The following is a 17,105-nucleotide window of genomic DNA, read 5'->3' on the forward strand; positions in this document are numbered from 1 at the left end:
GAATGTGTGACCTGGGCTCCGGGGGTGAAGCGTCGTGGTCGTACCATGTGGCCTGTGACCGTGGGGGTGAGGTGGTCAGTACCATGTGGCCTGTGACCGTGGGGGTGAGGTGGTCGTACCATGTGGCCTGTGACCGTGGGGGTGAGGTGGTCAGTACCATGTGGCCTGTGACCGTGGGGGTGACCTGGTCAGTACCATGTGGCCTGTGACCGTGGGGGTGACCTGGTCAGTACCATGTGGCCTGTGACCGTGGGGGTGAGGTGGTCAGTACCATGTGGCCTGTGACCGTGGGGGTGAGGTGGTCAGTACCATGTGGCCTGTGACCGTGGGGGTGACCTGGTCAGTACCATGTGGCCTGTGACCGTGGGGGTGACCTGGTCAGTACCATGTGGCCTGTGACCGTGGGGGTGACCTGGTCAGTACCATGTGGCCTGTGACCGTGGGGGTGAGGTGGTCGTACCATGTGGCCTGTGACCGTGGGGGTGACCTGGTCAGTACCATGTGGCCTGTGACCGTGGGGGTGAGGTGGTCAGTACCATGTGGCCTGTGACCGTGGGGGTGACCTGGTCAGTACCATGTGGCCTGTGACCGTGGGGGTGAGGTGGTCAGTACCATGTGGCCTGTGACCGTGGGGGTGACCTGGTCAGTACCATGTGGCCTGTGACCGTGGGGGTGAGGTGGTCAGTACCATGTGGCCTGTGACCGTGGGGGTGAGGTGGTCGTACCATGTGGCCTGTGACCGTGGGGGTGAGGTGGTCGTACCATGTGGCCTGTGACCGTGGGGGTGACCTGGTCGTACCATGTGGCCTGTGACCGTGGGGGTGAGGTGGTCAGTACCATGTGGCCTGTGACCGTGGGGGTGAGGTGGTCGTACCATGTGGCCTGTGACCGTGGGGGTGACCTGGTCGTACCATGTGGCCTGTGACCGTGGGGGTGACCTGGTCAGTACCATGTGGCCTGTGACCGTGGGGGTGAGGTGGTCGTACCATGTGTTGACTCCTGGCTGCAGACGGCCTCCCTCTGGGCGGTCCGTCAGGAGGTGTGTGAGGGCCCAACGTTAGACTGAAGCTGTCTCTGAAAGAGGTTCTGCTTACAGCACAGAGGCTCAATGTAAGTGAACCAAGACAAACATCAGCTGGCGTCTAATTCTTACAGTTACTCTAAACTGTGCTAATTTGCTTGTAAACGAGCTTCATAATGAGTATGATAATGGTGTTTTTTAAGAGCAGTTTTAGAGTTGTTTCTGTCTCCAGCAGACAGCAGCAGCAGAGAGCCTCTCAGAGCATCCTCAACGCACTGGGAGCTGTAACCAATGAGCAGACAGATAGAGGAGCTGTAACCAATGAGCAGACAGATAGAGGAACTTTAACCAATGAGCAGACAGATAGAGGAGCTTTAACCAATGAGCAGACAGATAGAGGAACTTTAACCAATGAGCAGACAGATAGAGGAGCTTTAACCAATGAGCAGACAGATAGAGGAGCTTTAACCAATGAGCAGACAGATAGAGGAGCTTTAACCAATGAGCAGACAGATAGAGGAACTTTAACCAATGAGCAGACAGATAGAGGAGCTTTAACCAATGAGCAGACAGATAGAGGAGCTTTAACCAATGAGCAGACAGATAGAGGCGTGTGTCAGAGCTTTAACCAATGAGCAGACAGATAGAGGCGTGTGTCAGAGCTTTAACCAATGAGCAGACAGATAGAGGAGCTGTAACCAATGAGCAGACAGATAGAGGAGCTTTAACCAATGAGCAGACAGATAGAGGCGTGTGTCAGAGCTTTAACCAATGAGCAGACAGATAGAGGAGCTTTAACCAATGAGCAGACAGATAGAGGCGTTCCCCTGGTCCTGTTGTTTCCCCACATCTGCTGGATATTAAACGACAGCCCGCATGGCAGCAGGGGGCCATGTTGTCTCCACCATCACAACAACAACAACAACAACAACAACAACAACAACAACACCAAAGATCCAGAGTGCCCCCTCCCCCCTGCACCCCACTGGGCCCCCTATCATCTCAAAGCTGTCCTTCCTCTCTCTCTCTCTCTCTGTGGCTGTGTCTCTCTACCTCTGACCCAGCTGTCCTCTCTGTCAGAGTGGTCTCTGGAGGTCAGGCCAGGGAGAGCATCAGGAGTCTCATTACTGACGGCGGCTGAAAGCGACACACAGATCAGAAGCTGCTAATTGCTTGAGGAGAGCGACCCTGGTGTCTCATCTCTCCGCAGTCGGCGCTCTGACTTCACTGGCTGACTTCTTCTTTCCTCTTCCTCTTCCTCGTATTCCATGCTGTGCTCGGCTTCATTATGCACTGTTATACGTTAACATACTCTACAGTCATAGACTTTAAGAATGTACTTTATATTGGTCATTCTATTATTTTCTTTCCCCTATTATTTTTTATTCTTCCTTGCAAAAGACTAAGGAAAAAGTAACTTCTAGAGCGTTCTGGAGCAGGTGGAGGTCCTACTCTGGTCTAAGAAGGACCTTCCTGCTGGCTCGTGTGGAGACAAACAGGGCGTTTATTGACTCCAGGAGGTCCTATTGGGAACTCTAAATCAAGGTAAATACACCGTTACCTAGGCTACTAAAACATTGTTTTCCCTCGTATGAGACGAGCTGATTTAGTCTCTAACACAACAACGTGTCCACGTAGCGACCAATCATGGCACAATGAATTATTGAAATGACCATCAAGCCTTACTAGTAACAGGACGTGCCATAATGACACAGGGCGTCATCACCACGGGACGTTGTGATTTCAGACATAACGTCTCAAAGCGCTTTCCAGGCCATATATTAAAGCTGAAATATCATACCACGACGTGTGAGTGTGATGAGCCGTTACAAACCGGTTTGGAAATCTGCCTCTTCTGACGTCACAGGTGGGCGTGTCCACCTAGATGCATGACGGATAGGATGATTTTCAAAACGGCTTGTAACGGCTAATCACACTCACACCTGGTGGCGTAATACGTCATCTTTAAGGCGTGACTCAGTTACTTTAACGTAATGTGAACAGTATACTATCAACAAGGTTTTTGGGGTTTAAATATTGTTCCTTCTAAATGTACAGAAGAGCAGATCTGGAAGATGCATGGTCTACTGTGGGGGTCCCAGCTGGTAAGAGGGGCTGTCTAATGGTCCGTAGCCAACCTGGGAGACAGATGCTCTGCTCAGATATGTGCAAAAGAAAACGTATTTATCAAAGGTTCTGGGGAATGTACTGTGATGTAATATAATGTAAATGTACTGTAGACACTTTAAACTGGATCTGAGCGGGCTCAGACGTTAACATGTGTATTTCAACTGTTAACTCCAGAGATATGCGTCTTTCTAGAGAGCATTTATCATTTATAGCTGTTTGTGTGTGTGTGTGTGTGTGTGTGTGTGTGTGTGTGTGAGAGGGGATGTGGGCGTTACCAGTAAGAATGTTTCAACATTTCATCTTCTCTTATAGGATACACGTGAAAATAAACTGGAGGACAAAAGTCATATTTATTACTTGATAGAATCACTTCAATACACTTTGTTACTTTACAGTTAGAGCAGTGGAAGGCAGCTCTCCGTCGGGCTCTGTGTGTGGAGATAGTCCAGGAGGAGGTGGATGCTGTCCCTCTGGGTCTTTGGCCTCTCCACCTCCAGAGAGAGAGAGCTCTGAGAGCCGCCTCAGCTCAACCATCTGGTGTCAGAACTCAGAGTTAAGGGTTCCTGGAGACGCTCTGCGCTCGGGTCCACTTGAATTAGTCAACCATTAGCCTCTGACTTCTACACTCCTCACCAAACAGTGCATCGCTTCTTTGAGTTTCAGTCTCAGTCATTTCCTGATCAGCAGTCTAAATCCCCTAGAAACCAAACACAAAATAGAAACCAAACACAAAACATTCCTGTTTTAATGTCTTTCAATGTTTCTTTCAATCTGACGACGTCATGGTGTAGAAATCTGTGCCGGGCAGCATTCTTCTGCTGGCCGGAAACATTTATGATAATAAATAAATACATGGATTTAGATTTAATGAGAGATGAGAGATATTTATATTACAAAACATGTCATCTTCATGTTTGTCTGAAAAACATCCCTTTGTTCATATTGTGGCAGGAATGTTTCTATTGGTGTTGTTTTGTTTGATGATCTGCAGCCAGATCCTCTTAACCAATCGTGAGACTGGAAGACGAGAGCAACAGGAGCAGCAAGGACTCACCAAGGTGGTTAGGGTTAACCCTATAGGGTTAACTCTAACCCTATAGGGTTAACCCTAACCCTATAGGGTTAACTCTAACCCTAACCCTAACCCTATAGGGTTAGAGTTAATCCTATAGGGTTAGGGTTAACCTAACCCTAACCAATAACACTCATACCCTAAACAGCCCATCTGTCTTATTGGATCATACACCTAGCCCCGCCCCCTGGGCCCTCAGAGCCCCGACAGCCTGTCACACCTCACCCTGTCATACCTCACCCTGTCACACATCACTTACCCACCAGTCAATACACGGGCATGCACGCATTCACACACACAGACCTGGGCACACAGATACACACTCAGACATCCACACACACAGACTCACACACACACACACACACACACACACAAACCTGCACACTCAATCAATGATCTCACACACACACACACACCCAGAAATCTACCAACACACACAAACACAAACATGCACACACACACACACACACACACACATGCGCGCTCACACACACACACACACACACTCTCACACACACTCACACACAAACACACACACACACCACACTCTCTGACACACACACACACACACACATTTGTGTTGGCTGCCTCCCAGCTGTGTTTCCCGTTTGTAAATGTCAGAGGCCCTGTGCTCATTATGGCGATGCCCAAATGTATTTAATTTATTTATCACTTTCATAACGAATGATTTACATGCAGATAATCCGGGGTTAATGGACGTCGTGTGTTAATCTGATTGAGGGAGGCCGACCGGGGAAAGAGCAAAGGGGAGGAGGAGGAAACAACAGCCAAGAAGAAACGGCCTCAAATGAATGGACGGACCATGTGGAGGGTGGGAGGCGTGGCCTCCTCTGAGCACCGTCCACATCCAACACACAAATGACTTTTACAGCAGTGAGGCAGGGGCCCACTGTAGTGAGGTAGGGGCCCCACTGTAGTGAGGCAGGGGCCCACTGTGGTGAGGCAGGGGCCACTGTGGTGAGGCAGGGGCCCCACTGTAGTGAGGTAGGGCCCCACTGTAGTGAGGCAGGGCCCCACTGTAGTGAGGCAGGGGCCTCCACTGTAGTGAGGTAGGGGCCCCACTGTAGTGAGGCAGGGGCCCCACTGTAGTGAGGCAGGGGCCCACTGTAGTGAGGCAGGGCCCCACTGTGGTGAGGCAGGGACCCACTGTGGTGAGGCAGGGGCCACTGTAGTGAGGTAGGGCCCCACTGTAGTGAGGTAGGGCCCCACTGTAGTGAGGCAGGGGCCCCACTGTAGTGAGGTAGGGCCCCACTGTAGTGAGGTAGGGCCCCACTGTAGTGAGGCAGGGGCCCCACTGTAGTGAGGCAGGGGCCCACTGTAGTGAGGTAGGGCCCCACTGTAGTGAGGCAGGGGCCCACTGTAGTGAGGTAGGGGCCTCCACTGTAGTGAGGCAGGGGCCCCACTGTGGTGAGGTAGGGGCCCCACTGTGGTGAGGTAGGGGCCTCCACTGTAGTGAGGTAGGGGCCCACTGTAGTGAGGCAGGGGCCCCACTGTGGTGAGGTAGGGGCCCCACTGTAGTGAGGTAGGGCCCCACTGTAGTGAGGCAGGGGCCACTGTAGTGAGGTAGGGCTCCACTGTAGTGAGGTAGGGCCCCACTGTGGTGAGGCAGGGCCCCACTGTAGTGAGGCAGGGCCCCACTGTGGTGAGGCAGGGGCCCCACTGTAGTGAGGTAGGGCCCCACTGTAGTGAGGCAGGGGCCCCACTGTAGTGAGGTAGGGGCCCCACTGTAGTGAGGTAGGGCCCCCACTGTAGTGAGGCAGGGCCCCACTGTAGTGAGGCAGGGGCCTCCACTGTAGTGAGGCAGGGGCCTCCACTGTAGTGAGGCAGGGGCCCACTGTAGTGAGGCAGGGCCCCACTGTGGAACATGGAAATACCGCTGCCACCGTTACCCTTCACATGTGGATCTATTGTTGTTTCAATGACGGATGAAGATGAAGAAATGCAACAGTTGCTGCACTTCCACAAACACATCGTGTGACTCTGAAAGGAATCCAATCACTGAACGTTCACCAAGGCCCCCCCGCCACGGTGAGGAGGGGTGAGGAGGAGCTGCTCCCCAGGAGTCCTCAAAGAGGAGGAGGAGGAGGAGGAGGAGACACTGAGTGGAGAGACAGCGGCTCACAGCGCCCAGAGCCGTTTGGCAAGGCAGGGCTAAGGGCTGGCTGAGGGAAAACATGGCTGCTAAGGACTGAGGGAGGGGAGCTGAGGGGATTGTGGGGAGTGAAGTGTCCTCCCTCGTTTCCTTTCCTACCCTTGAACAGCTCCGGTCTGGAGGTCCCCTGGGCCGCTGCGTGATGTCATCCTCCGCTCCACGGGGCTGGGGTCAGCCAGGCGGGCCGTCACATCTGGGCCGGCCGCCACATCTGCTCCACGAGGGGACGGCGTAGAGGAGGCCTCGCGTTGTTCCTCTTCCCCGCCGCATATTTCCATAATTAAGGGGTTAATTATGCCCAAGAGACGCCCGAGCGCTCCGTCTTGAGTGCGGGGACACAGCTGTAGGTCTGCCAGTTCAATTGTGCGCTAAAAGTGTCAGCTAGGATTAGCCGCGTTTGTCCTGGGCTGAAGGAGTGACCCTTCAGCTGTTGAAGCTACGCCTGCAATAGACCTCAGCTCACTGGACCAGCTCACCGCCCACAGGGGAGAGAGAGGATCAGACAGGAGAGAGAGGGGGAGAGAGAGGGAGACAGGGAGGGAGGGGGAGGGAGGGAGAGAGAGGATAAGTGAGAGGGACAGAGAGGGAGGATGAGAAAGAGAAAGGACAGAGAGGGAGAGAGAGGAGAGTGTGAGAGAGAGAGGAGGACAGAGAGAGAGAGAGGACAGAGAGGGAGAGAGAGGAGGACAGAGAGAGAGAGAGAGAGGAGCTATCAGGGCCATTGTGCAATCGCGTGGCTCGGTGAGATCAAGCCATGCACAGCCCAGTAGTGTCACTTAATAATCAGTTGGACCGTTAAATGTTTTCTTTGCCTCAATGAATAAAAGAAAAGGCTTCATTTTGCTTCAGGTTCTTCATGTGATTCTCTTTGTGTTCTTTATTGAGGCTAGCTGAGGCAAGCGCCTCTTAACGGAGAACCAGCCTCTGATGGAGAATGAAAGGGTTTTCTAAATACTCACGTTATTCAGCGTTTTTTGGATAATATTGCAGGGTTGGCCCGAGCTGCAGCAGAATCTGACGCGGTCTGATCAATGCACCACTAGGGGCTGGGTTCCAGGGTGGATTGCTTACTCAATGTCATAACAGTCACATTTTAACGTATTTTATTAATAAAACAAAATGAGGAAAAAGGGTAAACCAATCTGTTTGATCTCAGTCCCAGTGTTCAGCCTTGTTGTTCGTCGAACACAAAGCCCAGACGAGGAGTAGCGTGGCTGCCTGCGGTGGCGGTGAAGCCTTCAGTGTCTGCAGTGCGCTCTGTGTCTCCGGTGGTGTGTGGGTCAGTGTGAGTCCGACGGGGTACAGATGGCCTCTTTCCTGGGAGCCCGTTTGGAGGAGCCAGTGAGGACGGTCTCTTCACAGCATCAGAGGGCTCCTTGATGTATCGCTGGCTGGCCCGGCCTGGAGACGGTCTCTCCAGAGCGCCGCTGAGGCTTCAGCAGGATGAGAGAGGAGCACTAGCTGGGCCTGAAACAGTCTCCTGTTCAGTCGCTCTTCCATCCACCTCTTGAGGGCTTTGCCAGAATCATCAATCAGTCTTCTGAAGGCAACGTCTGGAGGTCCTCCAGCGGCGGGCCGAGGGAAACGGCCTCACAGGTGGAATCAACTGCAGTAGAATCAGCACTGATCCAATCTGTCTCAGCCGGCGATGGCGGTCATTGGGCAGGGTGCGTTTGTTTGGCTCGATGTCCACACCACACTGGGTTGTTGGCTGTCTTCATCATCTTCATCATCTTCATCTGCCTCTTCGTCACTCACATCGCTGTCGTCTGACTCCATCTCAAAGTCCCTCTCTCCACTCTGGATGTGGTCAGACAGACATACACACATAACATACATACATACACATACATACAGACAGACAGACAGACAGACAGACATACAGATATACACACATAACATACATACATACGCATACATACTGACAGACAGACATGTCCATGGTCCAAACTGAAAAATACATTTAGAACTTAGTTCTAATAATAATCATCAGAATTATACTTCTAACAGCAGTTTTTTTTTCCATTTGTGAACATGTAAGAAGTGCCATTGCACTTCCTCATGTAATGTGTAAGGTGAACATGCCTTATCGAGGTCTTATCAAATGTTTTCCACAATGACAGAATATTTACATTTCAATTATCATCCCAACATATTTTTAAGGAATTTTACTTGAATCTGGAAAAATCCAGTCCAATAAAACAAAGGAATTCACCTGAAGGAAAGTCTGCTGTTTGTGTGAGTCCAATAACTCTGCAAGGACCAAGAATATTATCCATTGATGTAAATGTGGTTAAAGAACATAAAAGTGATGTTGTAATATTGAGACCGTGGGCCTTAGAGGGGTTAAACCCACTTTATGAACTGGTTTTACCTCTCTTTATTTATGCATTCATTGATTTTTTTATTTGTTATTCTATATTTTTTAATCTGACTTGTTTTATATTATTCTTGCATTTTCATTCACTCACTCACAGTGTATTTCATATCTCTGATCATATTTGTAGCTTTCCCTTTGGGTTCGCCCTGTTATTCCCTTGTTTGGACGCTGAGGACCTTAAAGTGGGTTGCTCTTATTGTGTGTCAAAGCACTTGTAATCCATGTTTAAAAGAGGCTGCATGAATAAAGTTTCTTATGAGTTGTACTGATTTATTATTATATTACATTAATGAATTGTGTTCTTCACTGTAGGATCTACATTTAAATTCGATTTTTACTAAAACAACAAACAGCACCAATAATAACTTAGTCAAAACATAGACTTTATTTCACGCATCAAAATGCATGACTGAGTGGCCGAAATTCAATGTTCTATGGATTTGATATTTTCTTGCAGCACATGGAGAAGGCTTTGGGTTTCCACAGGACAACACCAGACTCCGGTTTCCGTTGGTTTGATTGTAATCGGCCTCCGACTTTCCTTCAGTTTGAATCCTGGCAGGGAACAACAGAGCTAAGGGTTGAACTCCAGAATGCGTTGTACAAGTGTTAGGGGATGTGTTCCGCATGAAAGAGGCTTTACCAACCGATAACTATGTCGTTGGCTTGCAAGTTGTGCACACTCAACCCTCTTGGTAGTACACATGCAGCAGTACACAGTTCATAACACTGCTTCTTCCCTCTGGAGATTTGCTTTCACATATCTGCAGAATTCTCTTGCATTCCTGGCAGTCCCTTTGCCTCGCTCACATAAAAGGATTCTTTGTTTTCTTTCCTCTTTTCCCCGTTGAAGATGTTACAAAATAGCATTTGTGTTTGTGACTAATTAAAATAACTTGAATTTAATGAGGTTATTTCTCCACGGATGTATCTTAAGTGTTAGACTTGTGACAAAACACCACAGGAATTAATTTGTCAACAAGAGGAAAATATCACAGAGAAATGATTCCAGCCACTGCTTTGACAAAAACCCAAAAGACAGTCAACTCTTTTATAATAGCAATAGATTGAATTCATTTAGTCTCTATGAAGGCAGAAGCACCAGCCATCCTAAGCGCCTACGGCGGGTTCTCTGCTATTTGCTCGGCTGTTCGTGCTGAAACTCTGTTTACCGCACACCTAAAATAGACCTCAGTTAGACCGTCTTAAAACAGTGAATTATGCTTCAATTCCCTTGTTTGCTTTCTGCTTGTTTGCAGAACAGTTAACATTGCAGTCTCTAACCTTAATCCACTTCTTGTTTCACTTTACTACACACCTTGAAAAGTCCCGCACATCTTCGGTTCCCAGAAGTCCTATCTGTAGACCTCCACACACCAGCCCTCTCCGGTCCTCAGGGGCGCTGGCCGCCTTTAAAAGAAGATAAAGTGACAAGAGCCGGCTCCTTGCTCCAGATACAGCTCCCCACCAAAGGTCACAGATCACACCTGGAGGAGTCCTCTGTGCTGCTCTCTCTGGCCCCCGCCCTCTCCTGCCAGGTCGCTCCTCTCCTGGGAGGTCGCTCCTCTCCTGGGATGTCGCTCCTCTCTTGCGAGGTCGTTGCCTCCAGCCTGAAACTGTCCAGCTCCCAGATGTCTCCCCCTGCTTGTGCTGCTCCCCTCGTTCCAACGGCTCAAGAAATCCAAAGTCTTCGTCCTAGAGGGAAAACTTTCCTGGAACGTATCAACACAACCCTTCATTATTAGGAATGGGATCAGAGAGAAGGCGACGAGGATAATGAGGATAATGTTGATGGAGGAAGGGGTCGGTACGTACAGGTTCATGTTATGGCGCGTTTCCAGGTGTGGTACGGCGCGGGACGATTAGGTGCGGTTAGGTGTGTGCGTAGCTCCAACTTTATGGCACCCTTTCAGACCGATTGGTACCCCGACGGAGAAGTACCAAAAAATAGGTACGGCTAATCGCGGCTCAGCGCACTACTTTGGGTCCCGCCCACTTTTGGCGGTGGAAACGCGAACCATACCGCACCTAAAAGCACCTAACCGTACCGCACCTAAACGCACCTAACCGTACCGCACCTAAAAGCACCTAACCGTACCGCACCTAACCGTACCGCACCTAAACGCACCTAAACGCACCTAACCGTACCGCACCTAACCGTACCGCACCTAAACGCACCTAACCGTACCGCACCTAAACGCACCTAACCGTACCGCACCTAAACGCACCTAACCATACCGCACCTAACCGTACCTAACCGTACCGCACCTAACCATACCGCACCTAAACGCACCTAACCGTACCGCACCTAAACGCACTGCACCTAACCGTACCTAACCGTACCGCACCTAACCGTACCGCACCTAACCGTACCTAAGCGTACCGCTCGGTGGAAACACACATTAAACTTGTTGGGGAGCGCTGCCCTTCTAACTCAAACCTCCGTCAAACTAACAGCCTTCATTTCTTCTGTTATGCTGCAGAGTTGCTTCCTTTCTCGCCTATAGAACAATATGAATAAAATAATAATTTAAAAATGAACCATTGTGGGGTTGTGATGGTAAAACATGTTTCCCGGATCTCAGGAGAATCGTACTTTAAACGTATTTTAAAGTAGTATGTAAATGTCCCCGCTGTGTGGTGGTGAGGCAGACCTGGAGCTGCCCAGAGCACCGGCCCACCGGCTCACTGGGAGACTGAACGGTGAATTATACAGAATGTACACCATGGTTCTCCTTCTCAGTCACAAGAAGAAGAATTGCTCTGAATTCTTCTTTCTGGAGTTATTTCAGCGCGTCAGCGTGGTGGTGATGGATCAACAGCCCAGTGGGGGGTGGAGGGGGGTGGAGGGGGTGGAGGGGGGTGGAGGGGGTGGAGGGGGTGGAGGGACGGCTTGGGGAGAACTGGGCTGTTTGACTGAAAAGGAGGACCATCCATCAGCCGCCGCCACTGATGTTGAGTGGGGGAAGGCTTTGCTTTTTTTGCCTTTTCCGTATCATATATATATGACATCATATATGTATATATATATATATATATATATATATATATATATACATATGCGCAAAAACGCTGATCCGTCCACGATCCATCATCCACGTCCCGCCATCCTCTGCTGTGGACTCATCTGAGATCTGGAGCCTTCAGAGAACCAGGGTCTACTCTGGAGAAGATCTGGAGCCTTCAGAGAACCAGGGTCTACTCTGGAGGAGATCTGGAGCCTTCAGAGAACCAGGGTCTACTCTGGAGAAGATCTGGAGCCTTCAGAGAACCAGGGTCTACTCTGGAGGAGATCTGGAGCCTTCAGAGAACCAGGGTCTACTCTGGAGGAGATCTGGTGCTCAATGAGCTGGTGCTCAATGAGCTACATGTGCTCAACTGTGTGTGTATCTGTGTGCGTGTGTGTGTTTGTGTGTGTGTGTGTGTGTGTGTGTGTGTGTGTGTGTGTGTGTGTGTGTGTGTGTGTGAATTCCTCTGGTTGTGTGTGTTTGTGTGCGTGTGTATGCCTGTGTGTGTGTGTGTGTGTGTGTGTGTCTGTATGTGGGTGTTTGAAGAGAAGTTGCATACACACGCCTGCTAATGGGATTGAACCTTGGTCAAAGGGATTCTACCCCACAAAGAATGTTACGGCAACCAAGGGATTTCCTGAATGCATTCATGATATTACATCCATACTGCAACCATGTCACTCTCACTTACACACCCACTCACACTCACACCACACACACACACACACACACACACACACACACACACACACACACACACACACACACACACTCACTCACATCGGTGCATATTCATACATATCCCTCTCTAGAACAACTCAGTGATTGGCATTCATGCTGCATCAGAGGTCATCAGAGGGGAAGACATTAAGCCAGTCTGGTAAAGTCTGCTGTCAATACCTCAACACTCTGATCCCTCAGGTGAGAGCTTGTCAATGTATCAGAATATATCATTACTGTGTGTCTCTGCGTGCGTGTGTGTCTGTGTGTGTGTCTAAGTGTGTGTGTGTGTGTGTGTGTGTGTGCTTGTGCGTGTATCTAAGTGTGTGTGTGTGTGTGTGTGTGTCTAAGTGTGTGTGTATGTGTGTTTGTGTGTGTGTGCTTGTGCGTGGATCTAAGTGTGTGTGTGTGTGCGTGCCCATGCACACACATTCTTTAGAGAGAGAGACATCCTGGAACCAACGTTGTCGTAGCGTATGAACACTTATCTATCAAGAAGCACCAAATTGTCGTTGAATTCATTTTTGATAAAATATGTCACTTATTGACTGCCAACTTTATATATATAAATATATATATATCTTAAAGGAGGACTGACTTTAATAACATAAATTACAGCATGTCTTTTGATATTTATGTCATATCAGGCATTCAGCAGCTGTGTGTCCTACTGTGTAATTATAGATTATATATATAGATTATGAATAATAGGACCGAGCAGGTTATGAGTCAGTGAATATTATTCATCCTCATGAAATGACACAATGCTGCCATAACAAAGTCTAACATCACATGTCACAAATCACATGTCACATATCACATGTCACTGTCACTGTCACATGTCACATATCTCTCCTCCAGGCCATCTCGGTTGACCTGCCATTTCTCACCGCCCTCATCAACTCCTCCCTCACTTCAGGCATTGTTCCGGCGTCTTTCAAGACTGCCAGAATAAAACCTCTCCTCAAAAAACCAACCCTTGACAGCAAGGGCGTCATCAGCTTTTTGAGAGTGGGGGGGACATATTTTCGCGGGGGGTCTGGGGGTCCTCCCACAGAAAAAAATTGAAAGAAGTAGATGCAATTTCCCGCATTCTGGTGCATTTTACCATGTTTTTAGATTTAAAATGATCTCCCTCTTTCATTGATTTTCCTTGGAGCTGGCATGGTCTGCAATTACTGACTACTATTATGTTATTTATATATATATATATATATATATATATATATATATATATATATATATATAATTTTTTATTATTATAATATATATATATATTAACAGCCATTGACGTTTACATGTCTTGATGATATATAGGCTAGGTTTTTTATACAACAAAGTAGGCTGTTCGGCACGAATATTTGATCTTTGTGACTTTGAATATTGCTAATGCCAGAGAATGTCTCATAAGAGTGCTAACATTCTTATCAGAAAAGCTGGCTGTGTTTGCCCATGGAAGAACGCGATTTAGCTGTTTGGCCACGCAATGGAAAACTTGGGCAACTTTACTTTACTTTACTTTCCTCTTCTTCGAAAAAAAAAGTCCTTATGTCCATTTCGTGTCGCTGTCGTTGATCCGACTCTCAACTACAGCTTGCTTCGGTCGGCTTCGGTGCGTGTTTTGAATGTGTGCGTGATGCTGCGTTGTGTGTTAAAAAAACAGAAAAACGCGGAGTGGATTTCTATTTATATGGGTATTCCCCCTACTGATAAAGTGGAACGGATTTGATTGTGAAGCGATGGAAAGAACGCTGGACTAGTAGACCAGTCATGCACTAATATCTTTGATGGCAAATGTGGGGGGGTCGAAATGACTTTTTTTCCAATTATATTATGGTGACGCCCATGCTTGACAGCACCAAGATCCAGAACTACAGACCGGTATCTCTTCTTTCATTCCTCTCTAAAACACTTGAACGTGCCATCTCTAACCAACTGTCCTTCTATCTCTCACAGCTTGTTTGACCCTCACCAGTCAGGCTTCAAGAAGGCACACTCCACTGAGACGGCTCTCCTCGCAGTGACTGAGTCCCTCCGTGCTGCCAGGGCCTTGTCCCTCTCATCGGGTCTCATTCTCCTCGACCTGTCCGCAGCATTTGACACGGTGAACCACCAGATCCTCCTCGCCACTCTCGCCGAACTTGGCATTGCTGAATCGGCCCTATCCTGGTTCACATCTTACCTGTCGAATCGCACCTATCAGGTCACATGGAATGGCTCCTTGTCCAAACTTTGCACACTTGACACTGGTGTCCCTCAAGGCTCTGTACTGGGGCCCCTTCTGTTCTCCCTCTATACCAGATCTCTAGGCTCTGTAATTACATCACACCAGCTATTCCTCTCATTACCCTCCTCTGACAAAGCCCTGATTGCAACGCGCATATCTGAATGTCTGGCAGCCGTCAGCACTTGGACAACATCACCTGAGGCTTAACCTCAACAAGACGGAGCTCCTCCTAATACCGGGGAAAGATTGCCCACACTTGGACTTACTGGTCACTGTCGAGAACATCACTGTACCTCCGTCCAGGGGCGATTCTAGGGTCAGAGCTTTAGGGGTGCTGAGCACCCAATAAAAGAAAAAAGACAGATTCAGGTGAGAGACTAGGGAACTCCCTAGTCTCTCACCTGAATCTGTCTTTTTTCTTTTAAAGAACTGTCGTATGTCCATTGCTCACTGGCAGGCCACACACACACACACACACACACACACACACACACAGACACACACACACACACACACACACACACACACACACACACACACACACACACAGAGTAATGCTAGGAGTTATTATATACTATGCCCGCATGAATGTGATGTGATTATTATTGTTGCAAAGCCTGGTTCAGGTTAAATCCTCTGTAAAACATGAATGAATACAGCAAAAGAAAAACATTTAACTTTATTTTATTGTCTGGTTTGATAGTCAGACAACTGAAAAATAACAGATATAAATCTATGAATAAATAACAATTAATTTAAAAAGCCACAGTGAGTGTTTTCACACATACTGGTGGTATACAGTGATATGTCGTTTCGTTTTTCAGCTCGTACACACGTTTGTTTTCACTCTGGTCCAAACGCCGCACCACTGGCAGGGCTTCATGTTTCCATGACGACGGACCAAAAAAGATGAGCGTGACGTCATGTTGACATGACTCCCGATTGTTAAAATGAGTCTCAAAGTAACGATAAACTTTAACAACAGAGACACACGTACGCACTACACAGGTACTTGTGGCGCTGCTGTTTTTGCTTAATAAACGGACCGCTCCAGTTCGACTGTAGCCGCGCTAATGGCGCTAACGGAGCTAACGGAGCTAACCGGGCTAACGGAGCTAACTGGTAAACTGGTGCCTGGACTCCAGCGCTCACCGATATGGTATCGGAATCAGAACAACTCGAGGTAGAAGGAAAGAAGTGTGAGACACAGCTTTGGAGCAACTTTTGAGTTGCTTCACAACACTACAACTAAACGGATCTCACTCTGCGGGAGTGGCGCTGGACGACGGTCGGGCTGCGGAGCAGAGGAGAAGGAGGGCTGAGAAGAGGATCATACCATTTGCTAAGCGGGGATGTTTTCATTTTCGTCCTTAACATATACATTTTAATCCACAAACTACGGAGTATGTTTTGGACATTATTTAACCTTGTCAAAGACAAACAAAATTTTTCTTTCTTTTTTTTTTTTTCTCCAACTATCCAACACTATTGTTTGTTGTACGTCCTGGCACTTAATGAACGCACTTAATGCAGGTTGTATTCATTCATTGTACTTAATTGGGTAGCATGTACTTAATTGTGTTGTGCATGCATGTTGTGTAGCATGTACTTAATTGTGTAGCATCTGCAGTAGCTAGCTATCACTGCTGTATACGGGGAATGGGGTTAGCCTGGTGATTGTTAGTACTTGCACTTGGTTCTATGAACGTCTTTACTGTACCAACGGCGATATATTGTTTCACTTCTTATGACAAATGTACTTATTGTAAGTAGCTTTGGATAAAAGCGTCTGCTAAACACCCTAAATGTAAATGTAATATCACAGTCATTACTGCAGTGTTCCAGAGGAGCTACCATTCAGAAAGAGATAATATGTACAGAAACTATATTCACTAAATATGAACGCTGAATTAGCCTCACTGCATGTTGATGTGTTGAGCTGAAGCCAAGTCTGCTCTGACTGCAGACCAGACCAGGAGGAGAAGGAGGTTCAGTCTCTACTATGACTGCAGACCAGACCAGAAGGAGGAGGAGGTTCAGTCTCTACTCTGACTGCAGACCAGACCAGGAGGAGAAGGAGGTTCAGTCTCTACTCTGACTGCAGACCAGACCAGAAGGAGAAGGAGGTTCAGTCTCTGCTCTGACTGCAGACCAGACCAGGAGGAGAAGGAGGTTCAGTCTCTACTCTGACTGCAGACCAGACCAGAAGGAGAAGGAGGTTCAGTCTCTGCTCTGACTGCAGACCAGACCAGGAGGAGAAGGAGGTTCAGTCTCTGCTCTGACTGCAGACCAGACCAGGAGGACCAGGACATGGTCTCCCGTCCACTCTGCTCCTTCATGAGATGCTTTGAGTTTTCCTCCTTGTTTCTGGTCC

This window comes from Micromesistius poutassou (assembly GCF_964030765.1).
Source record: "Micromesistius poutassou genome assembly, chromosome: 12".
Taxonomy (NCBI): domain Eukaryota; kingdom Metazoa; phylum Chordata; class Actinopteri; order Gadiformes; family Gadidae; genus Micromesistius; species Micromesistius poutassou.